This window comes from Bufo gargarizans, chromosome 2 (assembly GCF_014858855.1).
Source record: "Bufo gargarizans isolate SCDJY-AF-19 chromosome 2, ASM1485885v1, whole genome shotgun sequence".
NCBI lineage: Eukaryota > Metazoa > Chordata > Amphibia > Anura > Bufonidae > Bufo > Bufo gargarizans.
This window is the reverse complement of record NC_058081.1, coordinates 721,797,325-721,823,824: the sequence shown is the minus strand read 5'-3', so window position 1 is coordinate 721,823,824 and position 26,500 is coordinate 721,797,325. Positions and strand designations below refer to the sequence as shown.

The following is a 26,500-nucleotide window of genomic DNA, read 5'->3' as shown; positions in this document are numbered from 1 at the left end:
ACCAATTAAGGACGATATAAAAATGACCTCTCAAACCCACTGTCTGTACCACTGAGGAAGGGGCTGCTGTACCCCGAAACGCGTTTGGTTTGCAGACAGTGAGGGACAAGAAAAGGAAGAATTTAACATCTATGATCGGATACTGAACAGATTTGAAAACCCCGCCTGGAAGCGAAAGTCACGTGACCTATCCAGTAGCACCACGTGGGACGCCACAAGTAGGTCCTGGAAGGCCAAAGTAACAAAGTTCATCGTCAAACAGCCGGGTGTTTTAATTAGGGATGAGCGAACTCGAACTGTATAGTTCGGGTTCGTACCGAATTTTGGGGTGTCCGTGACACGGACCCGAACCCGGACATTTTCGTAAAAGTCCGGGTTCGGGTTCGGTGTTCGTCGCTTTCTTCGCGCTTTTGTGACGCTTTCTTGGCGCTTTTTGAAAGGCTGCAAAGCAGCCAATCAACAAGCGTCATACTACTTGCCCCAAGAGGCCATCACAGCCATGCCTACTATTGGCATGGCTGTGATTGGCCAGAGCACCATGTGACCCAGCCTCTATTTAAGCTGGAGTCACATAGCGCCGCCCGTCACTCTGCTCTGATTAGCGTAGGGAGAGGTTGCGGCTGCGACAGTAGGGCGAGATTAGGCAGATTAACTCCTCCAAAGGACTTGATTAACTGATCGATCTGCAGCTGTGGATCATTGAGCTGCTGATCCTCAATTGCTCACTGTTTTTAGGCTGCACAGACCGTTTGTCAGTCTCATTTTTCTGGGGTGATCGGCGGCCATTTTGTGTCTTGTGGTGCGCCAGCACAAGCTGCGACCAAGTGCATTTAACCCTCAATGGTGTGGTTGTTTTTTGGCTAAAGCCTACATCAGGGTGAAGCTGTCACACCAAGTGCATTTAACCAGCAATAGTCTGTTCATTTTTTGGCCATATACAAAATCAGGGGCAAGCTGCGCCTGTCACCAAGTGCATTTAACCCTCAATGGTGTGGTTGTTTTTTGGCTAAAGCCTACATCAGGGTGAAGCTGTCACACCAAGTGCATTTAACCAGCAATAGTCTGTTTATTTTTTGGCCATATACTACATCAGGGGCAAGCTGCGCCTGTCACCAAGTGCATTTAACCCTCAATGGTGTGGTTGTTTTTTGGCTAAAGCCTACATCAGGGTGAAGCTGTCACACCAAGTGCATTTAACCAGCAATAGTCTGTTCATTTTTTGGCCATATACAAAATCAGGGGCAAGCTGCGCCTGTCACCAAGTGCATTTAACCCTCAATGGTGTGGTTGTTTTTTGGCTAAAGCCTACATCAGGGTGAAGCTGTCACACCAAGTGCATTTAACCAGCAATAGTCTGTTTATTTTTTGGCCATATCCCAGTCTAATTCTGTCACTAAATCCATACCGGTCACCCAGCGCCTAAATACTAGGCCTCAAATTTATATCCAGCTAAATCTGTCCCTAGTGCTGTAGCTGGGCGAGTTATTTAGTGTCCGTTCAAGCACATTTCTTGTTCTGGGTTGAAATACAATTCCCAATTTAGCAATTTCATAATTTAGTGGTTCCTGCTATATCAGAGCTATTTGAAATCTATCCCAAAAAGGGTATATAATATTGAAGGTGCACATTGGGTCATTCAGAATAACTTCACACACACCCGCTACTGTGTATTTCCAAGTCTAATTCTGTCACTAAACCCATACCTGTCACCCAGCGCCTAAATACTAGGCCTCAAATTTAAATCCCTCTAAATCTCTCGTTACCCACCGCTGTACTGTTGTTGCTGGGCAAGATATTTAGTGTCCGTCAAAGCACATTTTTTGTTCTGGGTTGAAGTACAATTCCCAATTTAGCAATTTCATAATTTAGTGGTTTCTGCTATATCAGAGCTATTTGAAATCTATCCCTAAAAGGGTATATAATATTGAAGGTGCACATAGGGTCATTCAGAATAACTTCACACACACGCTTCTGTGCATTTCCAAGTCTAATTCTGTCACTAAATCCATACCGGTGACCCAGCGCCTAAATACTAGGCCTCAAATTTAAATCCCTCTAAATCTCTCGTTACCCACCGCTGTACTGTTGTTGCTGGGCAAGATATTTAGTGTCTGTCAAAGCACATTTTTTGTTCTGGGTTGAAGTACAATTCCCAATTTAGCAATTTCATAATTTAGTGGTTTCTGCTATATCAGAGCTATTTGAAATCTATCCCTAAAAGGGTATATAATATTGAAGGTGCACATAGGGTCATTCAGAATAACTTCACACACACGCTTCTGTGCATTTCCAAGTCTAATTCTGTCACTAAATCCATACCGGTGACCCAGCGCCTAAATACTAGGCCTCAAATTTAAATCCCTCTAAATCTCTCGTTACCCACCGCTGTACTGTTGTTGCTGGGCAAGATATTTAGTGTCCGTCAAAGCACATTTTTTGTTCTGGGTTGAAGTACAATTCCCAATTTAGCAATTTCATAATTTAGTGGTTTCTGCTATATCAGAGCTATTTGAAATCTATCCCTAAAAGGGTATATAATATTGAAGGTGCACATAGGGTCATTCAGAATAACTTCACACACACCCGCTACTGTGTATTTCCAAGTCTAATTCTGTCACTAAATCCATACCGGTGACCCAGCGCCTAAATACTAGGCCTCAAATTTAATTCCCTCTAAATCTCTCGTTACCCACCGCTGTACTGTTGTTGCTGGGCAAGATATTTAGTGTCCGTCAAAGCACATTTTTTGTTCTGGGTTGAAGTACAATTCCCAATTTAGCAATTTCATAATTTAGTGGTTTCTGCTATATCAGAGCTATTTGAAATCTATCCCTAAAAGGGTATATAATATTGAAGGTGCACATTGGGTCATTCAGAATAACTTCACACACACGCTTCTGTGCATTTCCAAGTCTAATTCTGTCACTAAATCCATACCGGTGACCCAGCGCCTAAATACTAGGCCTCAAATTTAAATCCCTCTAAATCTCTCGTTACCCACCGCTGTACTGTTGTTGCTGGGCAAGATATTTAGTGTCTGTCAAAGCACATTTTTTGTTCTGGGTTGAAGTACAATTCCCAATTTAGCAATTTCATAATTTAGTGGTTTCTGCTATATCAGAGCTATTTGAAATCTATCCCTAAAAGGGTATATAATATTGAAGGTGCACATAGGGTCATTCAGAATAACTTCACACACACGCTTCTGTGCATTTCCAAGTCTAATTCTGTCACTAAATCCATACCGGTGACCCAGCGCCTAAATACTAGGCCTCAAATTTAAATCCCTCTAAATCTCTCGTTACCCACCGCTGTACTGTTGTTGCTGGGCAAGATATTTAGTGTCCGTCAAAGCACATTTTTTGTTCTGGGTTGAAGTACAATTCCCAATTTAGCAATTTCATAATTTAGTGGTTTCTGCTATATCAGAGCTATTTGAAATCTATCCCTAAAAGGGTATATAATATTGAAGGTGCACATAGGGTCATTCAGAATAACTTCACACACACCCGCTACTGTGTATTTCCAAGTCTAATTCTGTCACTAAATCCATACCGGTGACCCAGCGCCTAAATACTAGGCCTCAAATTTAATTCCCTCTAAATCTCTCGTTACCCACCGCTGTACTGTTGTTGCTGGGCAAGATATTTAGTGTCCGTCAAAGCACATTTTTTGTTCTGGGTTGAAGTACAATTCCCAATTTAGCAATTTCATAATTTAGTGGTTTCTGCTATATCAGAGCTATTTGAAATCTATCCCTAAAAGGGTATATAATATTGAAGGTGCACATTGGGTCATTCAGAATAACTTCACACACACGCTTCTGTGCATTTCCAAGTCTAATTCTGTCACTAAATCCATACCGGTGACCCAGCGCCTAAATACTAGGCCTCAAATTTAAATCCCTCTAAATCTCTCGTTACCCACCGCTGTACTGTTGTTGCTGGGCAAGATATTTAGTGTCCGTCAAAGCACATTTTTTGTTCTGGGTTGAAGTACAATTCCCAATTTAGCAATTTCATAATTTAGTGGTTTCTGCTATATCAGAGCTATTTGAAATCTATCCCTAAAAGGGTATATAATATTGAAGGTGCACATAGGGTCATTCAGAATAACTTCACACACACCCGCTACTGTGTATTTCCAAGTCTAATTCTGTCACTAAATCCATACCGGTGACCCAGCGCCTAAATACTAGGCCTCAAATTTAATTCCCTCTAAATCTCTCGTTACCCACCGCTGTACTGTTGTTGCTGGGCAAGATATTTAGTGTCCGTCAAAGCACATTTTTTGTTCTGGGTTGAAGTACAATTCCCAATTTAGCAATTTCATAATTTAGTGGTTTCTGCTATATCAGAGCTATTTGAAATCTATCCCTAAAAGGGTATATAATATTGAAGGTGCACATAGGGTCATTCAGAATAACTTCACACACACCCGCTACTGTGTATTTCCAAGTCTAATTCTGTCACTAAATCCATACCGGTGACCCAGCGCCTAAATACTAGGCCTCAAATTTAAATCCCTCTAAATCTCTCGTTACCCACCGCTGTACTGTTGTTGCTGGGCAAGATATTTAGTGTCCGTCAAAGCACATTTTTTGTTCTGGGTTGAAGTACAATTCCCAATTTAGCAATTTCATAATTTAGTGGTTTCTGCTATATCAGAGCTATTTGAAATCTATCCCTAAAAGGGTATATAATATTGAAGGTGCACATAGGGTCATTCAGAATAACTTCACACACACCCGCTACTGTGTATTTCCAAGTCTAATTCTGTCACTAAATCCATACCGGTGACCCAGCGCCTAAATACTAGGCCTCAAATTTAATTCCCTCTAAATCTCTCGTTACCCACCGCTGTACTGTTGTTGCTGGGCAAGATATTTAGTGTCCGTCAAAGCACATTTTTTGTTCTGGGTTGAAGTACAATTCCCAATTTAGCAATTTCATAATTTAGTGGTTTCTGCTATATCAGAGCTATTTGAAATCTATCCCTAAAAGGGTATATAATATTGAAGGTGCACATAGGGTCATTCAGAATAACTTCACACACACCCGCTACTGTGTATTTCCAAGTCTAATTCTGTCACTAAATCCATACCGGTGACCCAGCGCCTAAATACTAGGCCTCAAATTTAATTCCCTCTAAATCTCTCGTTACCCACCGCTGTACTGTTGTTGCTGGGCAAGATATTTAGTGTCCGTCAAAGCACATTTTTTGTTCTGGGTTGAAGTACAATTCCCAATTTAGCAATTTCATAATTTAGTGGTTTCTGCTATATCAGAGCTATTTGAAATCTATCCATAAAAGGGTATATAATATTGAAGGTGCACATAGGGTCATTCAGAATAACTTCACACACACCCGCTACTGTGTATTTCCAAGTCTAATTCTGTCACTAAACCCATACCTGTCACCCAGCGCCTAAATACTAGGCCTCAAATTTAAATCCCTCTAAATCTCTCGTTACCGTTGTCCTGTTGTAGCTGGGAAAGTTATTTAGTGCCCGTCAAAGCACATTTTTTGTTCTGGGTTGAAGTACAATTCCCAATTTAGCAATTTCATAATTTAGTGGTTCCTGCTATATCAGAGCTATTTGAAATCTATCCCAAAAAGGGTATATAATATTCAAGGTGCACATTGGGTCATTCAGAATAACTTCACACACACGCTTCTGTGCATTTCCAAGTCTAATTCTGTCACTAAATCCATACCGGTCACCCAGCGCCTAAATACTAGGCCTCAAATTTATATCCCGCTGAATTTGAATACAATACATTGGGCCAAATAATATATTTGTTGTTGTGGTGAACCATAACAATGAGAAAAACATCTAGTAAGGGACGCGGACGTGGACATGGTCGTGGTGGTGTTAGTGGACCCTCTGGTGCTGGGAGAGGACGTGGCCGTTCTGCCACATCCACACGTCCTAGTGTACCAACTACCTCAGGTCCCAGTAGCCGCCAGAATTTACAGCGATATATGGTGGGGCCCAATGCCGTTCTAAGGATGGTAAGGCCTGAGCAGGTACAGGCATTAGTCAATTGGGTGGCCGACAGTGGATCCAGCACGTTCACATTATCTCCCACCCAGTCTTCTGCAGAAAGCGCACAGATGGCGCCTGAAAACCAACCCCATCAGTCTGTCACATCACCCCCATGCATACCAGGGAAACTGTCTCAGCCTCAAGTTATGCAGCAGTCTCTTATGCTGTTTGAAGACTCCGCTGGCAGGGTTTCCCAAGGGCATCCACCTAGCCCTTCCCCAGCGGTGAAAGACATAGAATGCACTGACGCACAACCACTTATGTTTCCTGATGATGAGGACATGGGAATACCACCTCAGCATGTCTCTGATGATGACGAAACACAGGTGCCAACTGCTGCGTCTTTCTGCAGTGTGCAGACTGAACAGGAGGTCAGGGATCAAGACTGGGTGGAAGACGATGCAGGGGCCGATGAGGTCCTAGACCCCACATGGAATGAAGGTCGTGCCACTGACTTTCACAGTTCGGAGGAAGAGGCAGTGGTGAGACCGAGCCAACAGCGTAGCAAAAGAGGGAGCAGTGGGCAAAAGCAGAACACCCGCCGCCAAGAGACTCCGCCTGCTACTGACCGCCGCCATCTGGGACCGAGCACCCCAAAGGCAGCTTCAAGGAGTTCCCTGGCATGGCACTTCTTCAAACAATGTGCTGACGACAAGACCCGAGTGGTTTGCACGCTGTGCCATCAGAGCCTGAAGCGAGGCATTAACGTTCTGAACCTGAGCACAACCTGCATGACCAGGCACCTGCATGCAAAGCATGAACTGCAGTGGAGTAAACACCTTAAAACCAAGGAAGTCACTCAGGCTCCCCCTGCTACCTCTTCTGCTGCTGCCGCCTCGGCCTATTCTGCTGCTGCCGCCTCGGCCTCTTCCTCCGCCTCTGGAGGAACGTTGGCACCTGCCGCCCAGCAAACAGGGGATGTACCACCAACACCACCACCACCACCTCCGTCACCAAGCGTCTCAACCATGTCACACGCCAGCGTTCAGCTCTCCATCTCACAAACATTTGATAGAAAGCGTAAATTCCCACCTAGCCACCCTCGATCCCTGGCCCTGAATGCCAGCATTTCTAAACTACTGGCCTATGAAATGCTGTCATTTAGGCTGGTGGACACAGACAGCTTCAAACAGCTCATGTCGCTTGCTGTCCCACAGTATGTTGTTCCCAGCCGGCACTACTTCTCCAAGAGAGCCGTGCCTTCCCTGCACAACCAAGTATCCGATAAAATCAAGTGTGCACTGCGCAACGCCATCTGTAGCAAGGTCCACCTAACCACAGATACGTGGACCAGTAAGCACGGCCAGGGACGCTATATCTCCCTAACTGCACACTGGGTAAATGTAGTGGCAGCTGGGCCCCAGGCGGAGAGCTGTTTGGCGCACGTCCTTCCGCCGCCAAGGATCGCAGGGCAACATTCTTTGCCTCCTGTTGCCACCTCCTCCTTCTCGGCTTCCTCCTCCTCTTCTTCCACCTGCTCATCCAGTCAGCCACACACCTTCACCACCAACTTCAGCACAGCCCGGGGTAAACGTCAGCAGGCCATTCTGAAACTCATATGTTTGGGGGACAGGCCCCACACCGCACAGGAGTTGTGGCGGGGTATTGAACAACAGACCGACGAGTGGTTGCTGCCGGTGAGCCTCAAGCCCGGCCTGGTGGTGTGTGATAATGGGCGAAATCTCGTTGCAGCTCTGGGACTAGCCAATTTGACGCACATCCCTTGCTTGGCGCATGTGCTGAATTTGGTGGTGCAGAAGTTCATTCACAACTACCCCGACATGTCAGAGCTGCTGCATAAAGTGCGGGCCGTCTGTTCGCGCTTCCGGCGTTCACATCCTGCTGCTGCTCGCCTGTCTGCGCTACAGCGTAACTTCGGCCTTCCCGCTCACCGCCTCATATGCGACGTGCCCACCAGGTGGAACTCCACCTTGCACATGCTGGACAGACTGTGCGAGCAGCAGCAGGCCATAGTGGAGTTTCAGCTGCAGCACGCACGGGTCAGTCGCACTACAGAACAGCACCACTTCACCACCAATGACTGGGCCTCCATGCGAGACCTGTGTGCCCTGTTGCGCTGTTTCGAGTACTCCACCAACATGGCCAGTGGCGATGACACCGTTATCAGCGTTACAATACCACTTCTATGTCTCCTTGAGAAAACACTTAGGGCGATGATGGAAGAGGAGGTGGCCCAGGAGGAGGAGGAGGAGGAGGAGGAAGAGGGGTCATTTTTAGCACTTTCAGGCCAGTCTCTTCGAAGTGACTCAGAGGGAGGTTTTTGGCAACAGCAGAGGCCAGGTACAAATGTGGCCAGCCAGGGCCCACTACTGGAGGACGAGGAGGACGAGGATGAGGAGGAGGTGGAGGAGGATGAGGATGAAGCATGGTCACAGCGGGGTGGCACCCAACGCAGCTCGGGTCCATCACTGGTGCGTGGCTGGGGGGAAAGGCAGGACGATGACGATACGCCTCCCACAGAGGACAGCTTGTCCTTATCCCTGGGCAGCCTGGCACACATGAGCGACTACATGCTGCAGTGCCTGCGCAACGACAGCAGAGTTGCCCACATTTTAACCTGTGCGGACTACTGGGTTGCCACCCTGCTGGATCCACGCTACAAAGACAATGTGCCCACCTTACTTCCTGCACTGGAGCGTGATAGGAAGATGCGCGAGTACAAGCGCACGTTGGTAGACGCGCTACTGAGAGCATTCCCAAATGTCACAGGGGAACAAGTGGAAGCCCAAGGCCAAGGCAGAGGAGGAGCAAGAGGTCGCCAAGGCAGCTGTGTCACGGCCAGCTCCTCTGAGGGCAGGGTTAGCATGGCAGAGATGTGGAAAACTTTTGTCAACACGCCACAGCTAACTGCACCACCACCTGATACGCAACGTGTTAGCAGGAGGCAACATTTCACTAACATGGTGGAACAGTACGTGTGCACACCCCTCCACGTACTGACTGATGGTTCGGCCCCATTCAACTTCTGGGTCTCTAAATTGTCCACGTGGCCAGAGCTAGCCTTTTATGCCTTGGAGGTGCTGGCCTGCCCGGCAGCCAGCGTTTTGTCTGAACGTGTATTCAGCACGGCAGGGGGCGTCATTACAGACAAACGCAGCCGCCTGTCTACAGCCAATGTGGACAAGCTGACGTTCATAAAAATGAACCAGGCATGGATCCCACAGGACCTGTCCGTCCCTTGTCCAGATTAGACATTAACTACCTCCCCATAACCATATATTATTGGACTCCAGGGCACTTCCTCATTCAATCCTATTTTTATTTTCATTTTACCATTATATTGCGATGCTACCCAAAGTTGAATGAACCTCTCCTCTGCCTGTGTGCTAGGCCTAAATATATGCCAATGGACTGTTGCAGTGGTGGCTGACATGAAGCCTGATTCTCTGCTATGACATGCAGACTAATTCTCTGCTGACATGAAGCCAGATTGTCTGTTACGGGACCTCTCTCCTCTGCCTGGGTGCTGGGCCTAAATTTATGACAATGGACTGTTGCAGTGGTGGCTGACGTGAAGCCTCATTCTCTGCTATGACATGCAGACTGATTCTCTGCTGTCATGAAGCCAGATTGTCTGTTACGGGACCTCTCTGCTCTGCCTGTGTGCTAGGCCTAAATATATGCCAATGGACTGTTGCAGTGGTGGGTGACGTGAAGCCTGATTCTCTGCTATGATATGAAGACTGATTCTCTGCTGACATGAAGCCAGATTGTCTGTTACGGGACCTTTCTCCTCTGCCTGGGTTCTGGGCCTAAATTTATGAAAATTGACTCTTACAGTGGTGGGTGACGTGAAGCCTGATTCTCTGCTATGATATGAAGACTGATTCTCTGCTGACATGAAGCCAGATTGTCTGTTACGGGACCTTTCTCCTCTGCCTGGGTGCTGGGCCTAAATATATGCCAATGGACTGTTGCAGTGGTGGCTGACGTGAAGCCTCATTCTCTGCTATGACATGCAGACTAATTCTCTGCTGACATGAAGACAGATTCTCTGTTACGGGACCTCCCTCCTCTGCCTGGGTGCTGGGCCTAAATATATGCCAATGGACTGTTGCAGTGGTGGCTGACGTGAAGCCTCATTCTCTGCTATGACATGCAGACTAATTCTCTGCTGACATGAAGACAGATTCTCTGTTACGGGACCTCCCTCCTCTGCCTGGGTGCTGGGCCTAAATATATGCCAATGGACTGTTGCAGTGGTGGCTGACGTGAAGCCTCATTCTCTGCTATGACATGCAGACTAATTCTCTGCTGACATGAAGACAGATTCTCTGTTACGGGACCTCCCTCCTCTGCCTGGGTGCTGGGCCTAAATATATGCCAATGGACTGTTGCAGTGGTGGCTGACGTGAAGCCTCATTCTCTGCTATGACATGCAGACTGATTCTCTGCTGACATGAAGACAGATTCTCTGTTACGGGACCTCTCTCCTCTGCCTGGGTGCCGGGGCCTAAATATCTGAGAATGGACTGTTCCAGTGGTGGGTGACGGGAAGCCAGATTCTCTGCTATGGAACCTCTCTCCAATTGATTTTGGTTAATTTTTATTTATTTAATTTTTATTTTAATTCATTTCCCTATCCACATTTGTTTGCAGGGGATTTACCTACATGTTGCTGCCTTTTGCAGCCCTCTAGCTCTTTCCTGGGCTGTTTTACAGCCTTTTTAGTGCCGAAAAGTTCGGGTCCCCATTGACTTCAATGGGGTTCGGGTTCGGGACGAAGTTCGGATCGGGTTCGGATCCCGAACCCGAACATTTCCGGGATGTTCGGCCGAACTTCTCGAACCCGAACATCCAGGTGTTCGCTCAACTCTAGTTTTAATCTAAAGAGACCGGATTCATATTCCTACGCAGCTCACAGAGCGACTGCATCCTACAGGAAATCCAATCCAATCCATAGGAGTGGTAAAGTACATTTAAACTCCCAAACAATATTGTATCAAGACAAAAACATATTGTGACTTTTTTACAACGCAACTCTTCCCTTGACTTTTTTACAACGCAACTCTTCCCTTGGCTTTACCCTGGTGGTTATCAGGGAAACCGCACATTAAAGCCAGACAGATTAATTAGCGCTTTTAGAGGGTATTATGTGCTATATTTTTTTATATGGTTATATAATTTTATTGTAATTTTATTGTGATTTTTATGCAACATGTTGCGAGTATAAAATAATATTTTCAGATCTATGTTGTTGTCTAGTTGTTGCCCGATATTGAGTGACGCCAAATCCTATTTTTTCCATCTACTGCACTGTGTGAGGGGCTTGTATATTGCAGGATGAGCACATGGATGAAAAACTGCAATTCTAATAATACAACAATGCCAAAACTCTGGTTTATCTTTCTTGATGTTTTATAGCACTATACAATCTAGAAAAGAAAAAGATTTTTGGTGTTACATTCTAAAATCAATAATATTTGGATTTTCCTGTCACTGCAGCTGTGTGAAGGCTTGGTTCTTGCCGGGCAAGCTGTAGTTATGTTTTTATTTTGGGGTACATATGTCTTGACCATTTTTATTCCATTTTTGGGGAGACGAGCTAGGCATAAAACAGTAACTCTATTAGTGTCCTTTGTTATTATTTTGTATGGGTATACATATGTATACACCCTCCAGTATACAATGCCTACTCCCATAGGGTGCCTACACACAGAAGTTTCTGCAACAAAATCCAGAACATAGAGACATCCCCTATCCAATGGGGCATAAAAATTCGAATACCTATGTTCTGTTCCACTGGGGAATATAAATTACGGTACGCAGCGGAACAGAACACAAATAATGTTTTTTTTGTGGATTTCATGTAGCTGAATATCTACCTTGATTTCAATGGAGATGTAATCCCCAAAGAATCCATAATTCACAAAGAAAATACTCATCCTGCTCCGTTGCAAAAAAAACAAAAACATTTGCAACAAAATCTGCAGCATAAACTGCAACAAAAATTGCAGATTTGTAAAATGCCCACTTGTAGATTTTAATACTGTGAAGAACACTTAAAAGGGGTCCTGCACTTTCATTTAACTGATGATCTATCCTCTGGATTGATCATCAGCTTTTAATCGGCGGGGGTCCGACACCCGAGACCCCCGCCGATCAACTGTTTGAGAAGGCAGCGGCGCTCCAGCAGTGCCGCGGCCTTCTCACTGTTTCCCGTGGGCCGCTGGCCCACTGACGTCACGACTAGTATCAACTATCGTGGGCGGGGCTAAGCTCAGTTCACTTGAATGGAGCTTAGCCGTGCCCACGCTAGTTGATACTAGTCGTGACGTCAGTGGGACGGCGGCCCGGCGGTAAACAGTCAGAAGGCCGCAGCGCTGCTGGAGCTGATCAGCGGGGGTCGGACCCCCGCCGATCAGAAGCTGATGATCTTACCAGAGGATAGATCATCAGTTAAATGAAAGTGCAGAACCCCTTTAATGGTGTTTTTGGGGTGATGGGAATTCTTGGATTTGCACCTCACATAGCATTACATGGTGGTCTCATCTGAGCACAGAACCTTCATCCATCTGTGTTTGGGGAGTCTTGAACATTCTGTTTGGTGATGTCCAAATATGAAGGGCGCTAAATACGCTATCTACCTGAATATGAAAACGACATTTTCTTAGAAAATTGAAATGACTACATTTCAACGTAAACCCCCTTGATTTCAACACACTTATTCCACTTCGCCTCCAGTGATCGGATGCCCTCAGAATAAAAGGAGGCTTCTTACTGCTGCAGGAACCCTGTTACTACTTCTTTGACTACATTATAAGGAAATTGTTGCCCAATCAGAAATTTCTTTAGGTTCCAAAAGAGAAAGTGATCACTGGGAGCCAGCTCTAGACTATGGGGTGGATGGTTAAGCTCTATTAAGCCACATTCCCTGACTTGTGAGCTGGCGCATTGTCGTGAAGCAGCAGCACACATGCCGACAACTTACCACAGTGTTTTGCTTTGATTGCCTCACGTAATGCCTTTATTATTGAAGCATAGAAGTCTCCAGCAATTGTTCTCTTGTGTGGCATGAATTCTAGTAATAAAACACCTTGTGTGTCCCCAAAAAATGTTGCCAGGATCTTTCCAGTTGACTGCTGCACACAAAACTTCTTTGGAATTGGCGACCGCTTGTGCTTCCATTGCATGGACTGTTTTTGGTCTGAGGATCATGGTGGTTGTGAGGAATATGGATTAATATTTACTGTCAGCCATGTCCTCACACCCCCCATGTGCTGACAGATAGCAGAGGTACTGAAATCCACAGGATTTCCCTGCTTCAAAGCCCCCAGCCCTGATTGTAATTTGATGCACCTCTTGGCATGATTCAGTGTACCTGCAAAATAAGTTCCCACTCCCCACCATCTGAGTGTCAGTTGGCCAGGAAGACACCCCTCAGGAGGTCCAGGCTTCAAGGAGAAGGTCACACCTCTGTGTACCAGTTTGGAGCCACCTGAATCTGCAGGAAAACTCGCTGCTGTGGGTATCTGCTCTTCCCCAGGATCAATGAGACTTCCAAGACATGTTGGCACCTACCGTTCATAAGGAATTATGAAACGCCTTGCCATCGTAGGCGCAAACCAGATACATATTTGTGTCCCGGTGGCCACGAGGTACGTTCCCATGGTCTTTGTTTGCTAGTACACAGTCGGGGTAGGGAGATACCCATATCTCCCCATAGAAACCACATAACGGTGCCAGGTTTGGGCTCTACTTGTAGCCGGAACCCAGGCAGGTCCATTAGTCCCAGAACCATCTCCCTGTGACCCTCTGGTCTGGAGCTATGAACCCTAAAGGGTTTTGTGGGTCATCTGCTGCCAGCCCAGAGGAGGGGGAGTGGACCCCCCCCCCCTGAGGCAGGGAGGGGAGGGTCCAGCTGCAGGTTAAAAGTCTGGTGCCAGCAAGTAGGCGCATCTTTCTCTGAAGAGGGGTCACATCCTACACATGTGTTTAGAGGGACCCAGGAAATAGCTGAGTTCATGGCCCTTCATGTGGACTGCAGCAAAAGAACATCTGAAAGGAACTTTCATCATACTCGGTAACTGACTTTCACACTGCTTAACCCTGTTGTAACCATATAACCTGTAATCTGTAACCTCAGACCACTGTATATATTGTCAGTGTATATTGTGTCATATCTAGTGTGCTCTTACAACGATTAAATCTATAATTTAATCTTGTGCTATCTTGTATCTCGATCACAAATCCCCACGTCCGTGTTTTGGCCTAGTTATAAGCTACCGCGGGTTGGTTTCTGACCCTATATAATCCCGTTAGCGGACCGGGCTTATATCAAACGAGAAACTGGTGGCAGTTACCCGGGCTGAGTGTGGGCTGTTTTCACTGTGGCAGTGAAAAGGCTCTCTCAGCTTGTTGCCTCTCTGTGCCCGCGTGGACAGGAGGTGTGTGTCTAAACTATACCAGCCTGACCTTACGTGCTCCTCTGGAGGGCGCAACTTCACGTTTTTGGTAAACCCTGTGATCATACCAGGTCTCGTGAGCTCAACGTGGTTGACGCCAGCGGGCACGAGGGGTGGTATTCATCACATATTGGTGGCAGCAAAGTGGGATCGAGATACTAGTGTGTGTGAGTGTGAGACCCATACTCCCAGACACTAAAGACGACCAGCAGTAGCTCTTGCTGCTGGAGTCTTAGGATCAGCTCAACACTAGACAGTCTGAGTGCAGATACAATAAGGTGTGTGTGCATCAGGTTGCAGTCGGTGTCAGTGACCATCCGTTGCAATGACGGCCAGTATCACAAGGAGCAAATCGAAGGAGATGGCCGATGCTTTAATTGGGGGCAGAGAGGAGGTGGAAGGCGAGGGGGAGCACAGCCAAAGCTCCCCAAGGAGCCAGTCGCCAGAAGTGAGGTCCGCGGTGGGCCTCACTCCACCTGCCCATCCCCCCAGCCAAGCTGGCTCAGCTGCTCTCCTACAAGCTGCCATGGACCATCTCCAGGCTGGAGACCAGGCAGCCTCTGAGCTCCTACTGGCGGCTGCAAAGCGTCGTGAGCAAGCAGAGGCTGCAGAGCGTCGCGAGCAAGCAGAGGCTGCAGAGCGTCGCGAGCGAGCAGAGGCTGCAGAGCGCCGTGAGCAGGCTGCAGAACATCGTGAGCAAAAGAACATCTACAGATGCTCCAGCTAAAGCTCCAATTCCAGCAGCCCTCCCCAGCCCAATGTGAGTCTCCAGAGGTCCGGATTCCGAAACTGCGGGCGGAGGACTTTCCCCTACTGGACAAAGATGGGGACCTGGACACCTTTTTGTTGGCATTTGAGACAGCCTGCCATCAATACCAACTGCCAGAGGACCAGTGGGTCAGATTCCTCACGCCACGGCTCAGGGGAAAAGCCCTTGAAATCTTCGGGTACCTGCCCAGCGAGACCATCCTGAGCTATGAGGACATCAAACAGGCTCTGGTCAGGCAGTATAACTTAACCCCTGAGTCGTACCGGAAAAGGCTCAGGAATTTGCACCGGGGTTCTACTCAGAGCTGGGCCGATCACATGCGGGCCTTGCTGAGGGCGGTCGACCAGTGGACCACCGGATTGGAGCTCTCCACCGTCCAGCAGCTGAAGGAGCTCATCGCCACAGAACAGTTCTTATGGAACTGCCCAGAGGATCTCCAGCAGTACCTCTGTGACAGGAAGCCAAAGGGGGCCTCCGCAACAGCAGCCCTGGCCGATGAATACACCAACAACAGGACTTCGGAGGCCCGGAAACCTGTCGGCTGGAGAGGGGGTAAGACGCATGCTGCACCTGCTACCCCTGCCCCTAGGCCCAAGTGGGCACCGGCCCCTGCTGCACTTTCCACGTCGGTGGGGGAACGCCGACTTTGTCACCTGTGTAAGCAGCCAGGACACTTCAAAGCCATGTGTCCCCAGCACCCGAGGGATCCGTCCCAGTCATCAACCCGGAAACCGTCCACTGTGTTGTGTGTGGGTGGGGGTGGTGGGAGGTCCCTTGACAATGTTCAACCGGTCACCGTGGGCCAGGCCGTGGCCATGGGACTTAGAGACACCGGCGCTGAAATGACACTGGTACGGCCTGAACTGGTGGCACCCCATAATTTACTGCCCGGGAGATCCCTCACTGTCTCCGGGATTGGAGGACTGGAACCGTTGCTGCCCGTCGCCAAGGTCTATCTGGACTGGGGCGCCGGTCGAGGAGTAAGGGAGGTGGGGGTATCCGCAAATATCCCCGCCAGTGTTTTGCTGGGGACGGACCTGGGGCGGCTTGTGTCTAAGTACGTGGCCGCTGACACCCCGAGGTCCGATCCCCCAGAATGTGATGTAATGTCCCCCCCTGATAATACTATGAGTGTACCTATTATGCCTGTTGATGGGTATGTGGGGGATGTAATGTGTGCCTCTCCCCTCAGTGGAGAGGGGGTCATTCCTGCCAGCTGGGTTGAAGCCCCAGGGTGTTGCCAGCAAGCCTGCTGGACCCTGTTGTCCTCCGGTGTGATGACTGAGGGGACAAGCAGGGGGCAGACAGCTGCAGGGGAGGAGGATGCAAATGAGGTCAGGGCTGTCCCAGGAGAAGTAGGACTGCCAGGTGAACTCTCAGTGCAGGGTTCCTCCCCCACTGGGATGTCAGAAGGCCAGGTTAGACCGTCTGGACTGGCGACTTGGTCGGGGGCCGAGGGAAAGCAGGCACTACCAGCAGTGGCAGCGGCCATAGCTGCTGTCACGGGCAGTGGGAGTGCTGGGGCCCTAGGGGTCCCTCAGGGGTCTGATGGCTTTCTCCCTTCCGACCAAGTGGCTGCCGAGTCAGAGGGAGGCCAGGAGACAGGTCCCAGGGACCTGACCGGGGACATGGCAGTTTCGTCTATTCTGGCCACGTCCAGTCAGGAGTTTCAGGCAGCATTAGCGGCTGACGCCAGCCTGAACGCTCTCAAGGAGCAAGCGGAACAGCCCCCCTCGGACTCAGACCTTGAGCGGATGGTCTGGGACCAAGGACGGCTGTACCGGGTCACGGTCCAGCCGGGCTCGCAGGAGGCGTGGCCTAGGGACCGACAGCTAGTGGTACCCTATCAGTTCAGGACGGAGTTGTTGCAGGTTGCGCATGAGATTCCGATGGCGGGACACCTAGGGATCGCTAAGACAAGGGCCAGATTAGCCCAGCATTTCTACTGGCCATAGATGGGGGCTGATGTGGTTGCCTACTGCCGTTCATGTGACACCTGCCAGCGGGTGGGGAAGGCGGGGCGACGCCCCAAAGCCCCACTGGTAACGCTGCCCATAATTGAAGAGCCTTTCAGGAGGATGGCTGTGGATCTAATTGGACCGTTGTCCATTCCCAGCAGCTCTGGGAAACGCTTCATATTGACGGTAGTAGACTATGCCACCCGGTACCCGGAGGCGGTAGCCTTGTCATCCATTCGGGCCGACAAGGTTGCTACTGCCTTGCTGGAGATTTTCTCCAGAGTGGGCTTTCCCCAGGAAATGCTCACCGACCGGGGGACCCAGTTCATGTCGCAATTGATGGAGTCCCTCTGTAGGCAAACACAGGTACAACATCTGGTGACCAGCCCGTACCACCCACAGACAAACGGCATGTGTGAACGATTTATTGCACATTAAAACAGATGCTTAAGATGTTGGTCGACTCCCACGGGCGCGACTGGGAGCGGTATCTCCCACATCTGCTGTTTGCTTACCGAGAGGTCCCACAGGCCTCCACAGGGATCTCCCCCTTCGAGCTCCTGTACGGGCGACGTGTGCGGGGGCCCCTGGCTCTGGTGAAAGAGGCCTGGGAGGGAGATGTAGGCACCCCTGGAGTGTCGGTCGTCGAATATGTCATGCGCTTCCGGAACAAGATGCAGGCCTTGTCGCAGCTGGTGCACGATAATATGGAGCGGGCCCAGGCCGACCAGAAGCGATGGTATGACCAGAATGCTTGTGAGAGGACCTACCAGGTGGGTCAGAAGGTATGGGTACTGGTCCCCGTACCTCAGGACAAGCTTCAGAAGGCCTGGGAAGGCCCGTACCTCGTGCATCAGCGCCTCAATGCCGTGACGTACCTGGTCACCCTGGACCACGCCCGAGGAAGGCAGAAGGCCTTCCATGTGAACATGATGAAGGCCCATCATGAGAGGGAGGCCTGTGCCCTGCGTGTCTGCAACCTCCCCGAGGAGGGGGAGGAGGAAACCCTCCTGGACATGCTCACCCAGGTGAAGGCGGGTGGGTCCATCGAGGATGTGGAGGTGGGCCAACAGCTCTTGAAGGACCAACGGTCCCAGCTGTGGGCCACCCTTCACCCCTTCCGGGAGTTGTTCAGCAACAAGCCCGGAAGGACGGAGTTGGCTGTCCATCACGTGGACACTAGGGATCACCCCCCAATCCGGCGTTCAGCATATCGGGTTTCCTTGGAGGTGCAGCAGCACATGCGCCAGGAGATTGACGAGATGCTGAAGCTGGCATCCAACAGCGCTTGGGCCTCGCCTGTGGTCCTCGTCCCAAAGAAGGACCGGACCACCCGGTTCTGCGTGGACTACAGGGGACTCAACGCTGTCTCGGTCTCCGATGCGTACCCTATGCCACGCATCGATGACCTGCTCGATCAGTTGGCCGGGGCCTGGTACCTGACCATCATGGATCTGAGCCGGGGGTACTGGCAGATTCCCCTGACCCCGGAGGCGCGGGAATGCTCTGCCTTCATCACCCCCTTTGGATTGTACGAATCCACGGTGATGCCGTTCGGCATGAAGAATGCCCCTGCCACTTTTCAGCGGATGGTCAACGCGCTGCTTAAGGGACTTGAAGAGTACGCGGCCGCGTACCTGGATGACATTGCCGTCTTCAGTCCCACCTGGGAGGATCACCTACAGCACCAGACGCAGGTGCTGGGGCGGATCCACCAGGCAGGCTTGACCATCAAGCCGGAAAAGTGCCAGCTGGGCATGAGCGATGTCCACTACCTGGGGCACCGGGTAGGCGGGGGGACCCTTAAGCCAGAGCCCGGGAAAGTGGATGCTATCGCATCCTGGCCCACCCCCAGGACCAAGAAACAGGTGATGTCCTTCCTGAGCACCGCCGGGTACTATAGGAGGTTCGTTCCCCACTATAGTAGCCTGGCGAAGCCCTTGACAGATCTCACCAAGAAGAAGCTGCCCTCCGCAGTCGATTGGACGAACGACTGCGAGACGGCCTTCCGAGCGCTGAAGGCCGTCCTCTCGAGCTTCCCTGTACTACAGGCGGCCGACTTCACGCTGCCGTTTATAGTGCAGACTGACGCCAGTGATTTCGGCCTCGGTGCCGTACTCAGCCAGGTTGACACTATGGGCCAGGAACACCCCGTTCTGTACCTGAGTCGGAAGCTCCTGCCAAGGGAGGTGGCGTACTCCACAATGGAAAAGGAGTGCCTGGCAATTGTCTGGGCACTGCAACGGTTGCAGCCGTATTTATACGGGCGCCGCTTCACGGTGGAGACCGACCACAACCCCCTCAGTTGGTTAAACACCGTATCCGGGACGAATGGGAGGCTGCTACGCTGGAGCCTAGCTCTCCAGCAGTATCACTTGAATATTCGACACAAAAGGGGCCGTGACCACGGGAACGCCGATGGGCTATCCCAACAAGAAGAGGGTGCGGATGGGCGCACGGGGGAACACAGGAATGTGCTGCCCCCTGGAGCCCTCTAAAAGGGGGAGGTGTGAGGAATATGGATTAATATTTACATGTCCTCACACCCCCCATGTGCTGACAGATAGCAGAGGTACTGAAATCCACAGGATTTCCCTGCTTCAAAGCCCCCAGCCCTGATTGTAATTTGATGCACCTCTTAGCATGATTCAGTGTACATGCGAAATAAGTTTCCACCCCCCCTGCCATTTGAGTGTCAGTTGGCCAGGAAGACACCCCTCAGGGGGTCCAGGCTTCAAGGAGAAGGTCACACCTCTGTGTACCAGTTTGGAGCCACCTGAATCTGCAGGAAAACCCCCTGCTGTGGGTATCTGCTCTTCCCCAGGATCAATGAGACTTCCCAGACATGTTGGCACCTACCGTTCATAAGGAATTATGAAACGCCTGGTCATCGTAGGCGCAAACCAGATACATATTTGTGTCCCGGTGGCCACGAGGTACGTTCCCATGGTCTTTGTTTGCTAGTACACAGTCGGGGTAGGGAGATACCCATATCTCCCCATAGAAACCACATAACGGTGCCAGGTTTGGGCTCTACTTGTAGCCGGAACCCAGGCAGGTCCATTAGTCCCAGAACAATCTCCCTGTGACCCTCTGGTCTGGAGCTATGAACCCTAAAGGGTTTTGTGGGTCATCTGCTGCCAGTCCAGAGGAGGGGGAGTGGACCCCCCCTGAGGCAGGGAGGGGAGGGTCCGGCTGCAGGTTAAAAGTCTGGTGCCAGCAAGTAGGCGCGTCTTTCTCTGAAGAGGGGTCACATCCTACACATGTGTTTAGAGGGACCCAGGAAATAGCTGAGTTCATGGCCCTTCTTGTGGACTGCAGCAAAAGAACATCTCAAAGGAACTTTCATCAAACTCGGTAACTGACTTTCACGCTGCTTAACCCTGTTGTAACCATATAACCTGTAATCTGTAACCTCAGACCACTGTATATATTGTCTGTGTATATTGTGTCATATCTAGTGTGCTCTTATAGCGATTAAATCTATAATTTAATCTTGTGCTATCTTGTATCTCGATCACGAATCCCCACGTCCGTGTTTTGGCCTAGTTATAAGCTACCGCGGGTTGGTTTCTGACCCTATATAATCCCGTTAGCGGACCGGGCTTATATCAAACGAGAAACTGGTGGCAGTTACCCGGGCTGAGTGTGGGCTGTTTTCACTGTGGCAGTGAAAAGGCTCTCTCAGCTTGTTGCCTCTCTGTGCCTGCGTGGACAGGAGGTGTGTGTGTAAACTATACCAGCCTGACCTTACGTGCTCCTCTGGAGGGCGTAACTTCACGTTTTTGGTAAACCCTGTGATCATACCAGGTCTCGTGAGCTCGACGTGGTTGACGTCAGCGGGCACGAGGGGTGGTATTCATCACAGTGGTGGATCTATGTTTCATCACCCATAATAATTTAAAATTAGAAGTATCCTGGATTTTCTCTAAGCATGTGTAAATACACTTTGCTCAGGCGTCAACATTTGTGGCACTCACTGAGAACTGTCCTTTGACATCATAAAAACATAATGAATGATACTGCAAACTGTGCCAACTGAAATGCCTAACTTACGAGCTATATCACCGACTTTGACCCGGCAGTCATCCAATATCATGGCCTTCAGTTTACAGCACATTTCCTTTGAAGAAGCTTTGACAGGCCAACTTCAGTTGATTCCTTACCCCATTTAAACTGCTTGTCATAAAACTTTACTTGGTAATAGGAAGGCGCATCATTGTCATATACAGCAGTCATCCTGTCGTGGATTTCTTTAGGCTTTTTTTCTTCCTTTGTAAGGAATTTAATCACAGAATGAAGCTCCAAATCTCTCACTTTCTTTGTAGACCCAACACTGTACTGCACATGCCATCCTGTCACTTCCTGTGCTTTTATCAGATGTGTGTTGCATGTCCAGACATACAGTCATGTGAAAAAATTAGGACACCCTTTGAAAGCATGTGGTTTTTTGTAACATTTTTAATAAAAGGTTATTTCATCTCCGTTTCAACAATACAGAGAGATTAAAGTAATCCAACTAAACAAAGAAAACTGAAGAAAAGTCTTTTCCAGATCTTCTGTAAATGTCATTCTACAAAAATGCCTATTCTAACTGAGGAAAAAGATAGGACACCCTCACATGTATTCCCTCTTAAATTGGCTCAGATCTCACACAGGTATATCACACCAGGTGCACATAATTAGTAGATCGTTACTCTGCATGTTGAATGAGGCTTGCCCTATTTAAACCTCAGACATTTAGTTTGGTGTGCTCCTGACTGTTGAAGTGAGAGTGAGCACCATGGTGAGAGCAAAAGAGCTGTCAGAGGACTTCAGAAAAAAGATTGTAGCAGCCTATGAGTCTGGGAAGGGATTTAAAAAGATCTCAAAAGATTTTGAAATCAGCCATTCCACTGTCCGGAAGATAGTCTACAAGTGGAGGGCTTTCAAAACAACTGCCAACATGCCCAGGACTGGTCGCCCCAGCAAGTTCACCCCAAGAGCAGACCGCAAGATGCTAAAAGAGGTCTCCAAAAACCCTAAAGTGTCATCTCGAGAACTACAGCAGGCTCTGGCTACTGTTGATGTAGAAGTACATGCCTCTACAATCAGAAAGAGACTGTACAAGTTTAACTTGCATGGGAGGTGTGCAAGGAGGAAACCTTTGCTTTCCAAGAGAAACATCGAGGCCAGACTGACATTTGCCAGAGATAAAGTTGACAAAGACCAGGACTTCTGGAATAATGTTCTTTGGACAGATGGGTCCAAAATTGAATTATTTGGACACAACAGCAGAGGACATGTTTGGCGTAAACCAAACACAGCATTCCAAGAAAAGAACCTCATACCAACTGTGAAGCATGGAGGTGGAAGTGTCATGGTTTGGGGCTGCTTTGCTGCAGCAGGACCTGGTCAGCTCACCATCATAGAATCCACGATGAATTCTACTGTGTATCAGAAGGTGCTTGAAGAACATGTGAGACCATCAGTTAGAAAATTAAAGCTGAAGCGGAACTGGACCATGCAACATGACAATGACCCAAAACATACTAGTAAATCAACCAAAGATTGGCTGAAAAAGAAGAAATGGAGAGTCCTGGAATGGCCAAGTCAAAGTCCAGATTTGAATCCCATTGAGATGCTGTGGGGTGACTTGAAAAGGGCTGTACGTGCAAGAAACCCCTCAAACATCTCACAGCTGAAAAAGTTCTGCATTGAGGAGTGGGGTAAAATTTCCTCAGACCGATGTCGAAGACTGGTAGATGGCTACAAGAACCGTCTCACTGCAGTTATTTCAGCCAAAGGAGGTAACACTCGCTATTAGGGGCAAGGGTGTCCTATCTTTTTCCTCAGTTAGAATAGGCATTTTTGTAGAATGACATTTACAGAAGATCTTGAAAAGACTTTTCTTCAGTTTTCTTTGTTTAGTCGGATTACTTTAATCTCTCTGTATTGTTGAAACTGAGATGAAATAACCTTTTATTAAAAATGTTACAAAAAACCACATGCTTTCAAAGGGTGTCATAATTTTTTCACATGACTGTATCTCAATATACACAGCTCAGCTCTCTAACACTGACAGAACATGCTGGGGTAGATAAGTTATTGAACACCCCTCATGTGTTTTCTCATGGTTTTAACATTAGTTTTTTGTCCACTCTTTAACAAAGCCCCACTCAGAGAAGTCTATGGTTTGTAGTAGTTCTATGGACAGCTACTTCAATATCCTCTGTGGATCTTTAAAGCTTCTTCCATGTTATCTTTGGTTTCTTTATTGGAGCTCTGATTAATGCCCTCCATGCCCTGTTGGTCATTTTTGGTGGCTAGTCTTCTCTTGTTAGGTCTGTAGTTGTGCCATATTCTTTCCATTTTGTTATAATGGAGTTAATGGTGTTCAGTGTCATGCTCAAAGTTTGTGGTATTTATTTTATAACCAAACTCTGATCTCTACGCCTCAAATTCTACTTGTCCACAGCCTCATCTCTGACCTGTTTAGAGAGCTCCTTGGTCTTGATGTTGCTCGCCTAGTGGGGGCTTTCAAAACAGGTACAATTTGGACTATTTTGTCTGGTTTACTACAATATAACCTAAAATCAATTTTAATGCCAGGTTAAAATGCAACAAAACAGGAAAATCACCAAGGCAGTGTATGCTTAAAAACTGGGGGGGAAATCTATGGGTTGATATCAATGTAATTAGTGTTGAGTGAATCAAAGTCAAACAAATAACTTTTATCTAAATTTCAGTAAAAATTTGATTTGCCACAAAGCCGAATTTTCTCACGCTTCATGGTAACAAATACATTTTCCCTAAAATGGCGTAAGAAAAAAGCACACTCACCTCTTCCATTTGCGTGTGAAGTAAATCAAGATGATCGCAACAGCCTCTAATAGATCAAATGGATACAGTGAGTATTTTTATACCTGAAAGCCCTCAATATTAAGCTCATATACTGCGATCAGCGGTGAACGCGACATCTGAGGGGTTCAATAATGGGAGGCGGCACGATCGCAGTTCCCCATCATTAAACAAGCTACGTACAAAGAAATGTCCTTCGTAATAGTAGCTAGTAATAGCTGTAGTATTAGTATTAGTAGAAGTAGTACTAGTAATATTTGTTTATTATTTTTGTTGCTGTTATTATTATCATAATTATTATTAGCAATAGTAGTAATAATAATAGTACTGGTAACAGAAATAATAGCAGTAGTAATAGTAGTAGCAATAGTAGTAGCTCTAGCAGTATAAGTAGTAGCATCAGTTGTGTTAGTAGCAATAGTAGCTGTAGTAGTAATATTAGTAGTGGGAGTAGTAATACAGTAGCAATAATACTAGTTAATGATGATGAATTATTATTATTATTGTTGTTATTATTATTATTAGCAACAGCAGAAGTAGTAGTATTATGATTAAACTCAACATTAGTAGTATCAATAGCAGTAGTAATAGTAGTAGTAGCAGTAGTAGCAGTGGTGGTAGTAGTAGTAGTAGTAGTAGTAGTAGTAGTAATAGTAGTAGCAGTACTAGTAGAAGCAAAAATAGCATAGTAGCAGTTGCAGAAGAACTATTAGTAGTAGTAGCAGCAGCAGTTTATTATTATTATTATTATTATTAGCAGCTGCAGCAGTATTAGTAGTGGTAGTAATAGTAGTAGTAATATCAATACTATTAATAGCAGTAGTACTTACAGTCGTAGTAACAGTAGTGGCAGTAGTAGTAATAATAGTAGCAGTGTTAGTAGTATCAGCAATAGTAGTAGTAGTAGCAGCACCAGTAGTAATCGAAGTAGTAGAAGCAATAATACAAACAGTAACAGCAGCTGTAGTTGTCACAGTAACAATAGCAGCAGTAGTAATAGTAGCAGTAGTCGTAATAGTAGTAGCGGTATTAGTAGTAGTAGTAATAGTAATAGTAGTTATAGTAATAGTAGCAGTAGTAATAGTATTAACAGTAGAGTAGTAGCAGCAATAGTAGCAATAGTAGTAGTAGTGGTAGCAGTACAGTTGTAGCAGTTGTAGTAGTAGTAGTAGTAGTAGTAGTAGTAGAAGAAGTAGTAATAGTAGTAGCAGCAGTAGGAGTAGGATTAGTAGCAGCAGTAGGAGTAGCAATAGTAGTAATATTAATAGCGGTGGTAGTGGCTGTAGTAATAGTAGTAGGAGTAGTAATAGTTGTAATATTAATAGCAGTAGTAATAACTGTAATAGTAGCTATAGTTGTAGTAGCAGTAGTAGTAAAGTAGAAGTAGTAATAGTAATAATATAAGCAAAAATAGTTGTGGCAGCAGCAGTAATAATAGCAGTAATAGTAATAGTAGATTAATAGCAGTAATAGTAGTAGTAGCAGCAGCAGCAGCAGTAGTAGTAATAATAGTTTATACTAATTGAGGGATGCGATATATCTGCTTCCACAAAATACTGATTAAGAGGTTTGATATACCTGCTTACACCAAATATTGATTGAGGCCTGAGATACACAGGCCTCCACAAAATACTGATTGAGGGGTGCGATATACCTGCTTCCACAAAATACCCACACTGACACCAGACAAGGGTCAAAGCAGTTTCTCATTTATTCAAAGAAGTGAAGCAGTTTATAAGGACATCAGAAGGGTCACCCCCCTGAGGCTCGTGGCATTGTTTCATTGGCGAGAATATAATAATAATAATAAGAGACAACACTTGGCATCTGCGCATTGTGCATTGTTTTACTAACTTTGGTATGCCAACTATGTAAACATCTAAGTGCAAGCGCCATATTGCAATGGCTTCACTCTAACAGCAGTACAGCATACGTCAGAGGGACCTGGGAAGGCAGAGTTTCCCTTGGAACTGTATTGGGCCTTCCCTATTTTTTCATCCACTAGTCCCTTTCCTCCTTCCCCGTCTGGTTCTGTAAGGTCTTAAGAACTTCCAGCGAGACAGGAGGAGTTATTATAGGGACCTGAGCTGTGTCCACTAAGGCAGGGGTCCGCCTAGGCAATTTGGCAGCCATTGTTGCCGCCTGATCTGTCGTGGCTTTTCCCTTTGCCTCCTCTGAGTCTGTTTTACAGTAACCTTTGCTTTTATCATCGCCACTCAAGTTGGTGACATAAGGGCTTCCATAAGAGACCTCACTGCTTCCCCATTTTGATGGGTTTACCTGAAACGGTCAGGAAGTCTCTGGCTTTCAAATGGGCCCATAGTCATGGGCTATACCTGGAATTTAATGTAAATGTTGGCTGCTTTTTTACTCTGCGTATCTGCAAGCCTTCTCCAGAGCCCTTAGCTTTGCTTCTTGGGCAAATATGTGTGGTGGTAAAGACTCTGCGCTTTAGTGT

General features: G+C 47.5%; 1 protein-coding gene and 1 long non-coding RNA gene across 2 annotated transcripts in view; one reads left to right on the top strand and one right to left on the bottom strand.

Annotated features, from left to right (window-relative positions):
* The window catches only part of LOC122926363, a 504,077-nt gene that overhangs the window by 141,233 nt on the left and 336,344 nt on the right, over nt 1-26,500 (top strand). The gene's annotated exons all lie outside the window — the stretch shown is intronic.
* LOC122929142 overlaps nt 1-26,500 on the bottom strand; it is a 43,242-nt gene that overhangs the window by 1,998 nt on the left and 14,744 nt on the right. Inside the window, exon 2 of the long non-coding RNA XR_006387963.1 lies at nt 24,025-24,070. This is a non-coding gene — a long non-coding RNA (uncharacterized LOC122929142). The remainder of the gene's footprint in view (nt 1-24,024; nt 24,071-26,500) is intronic.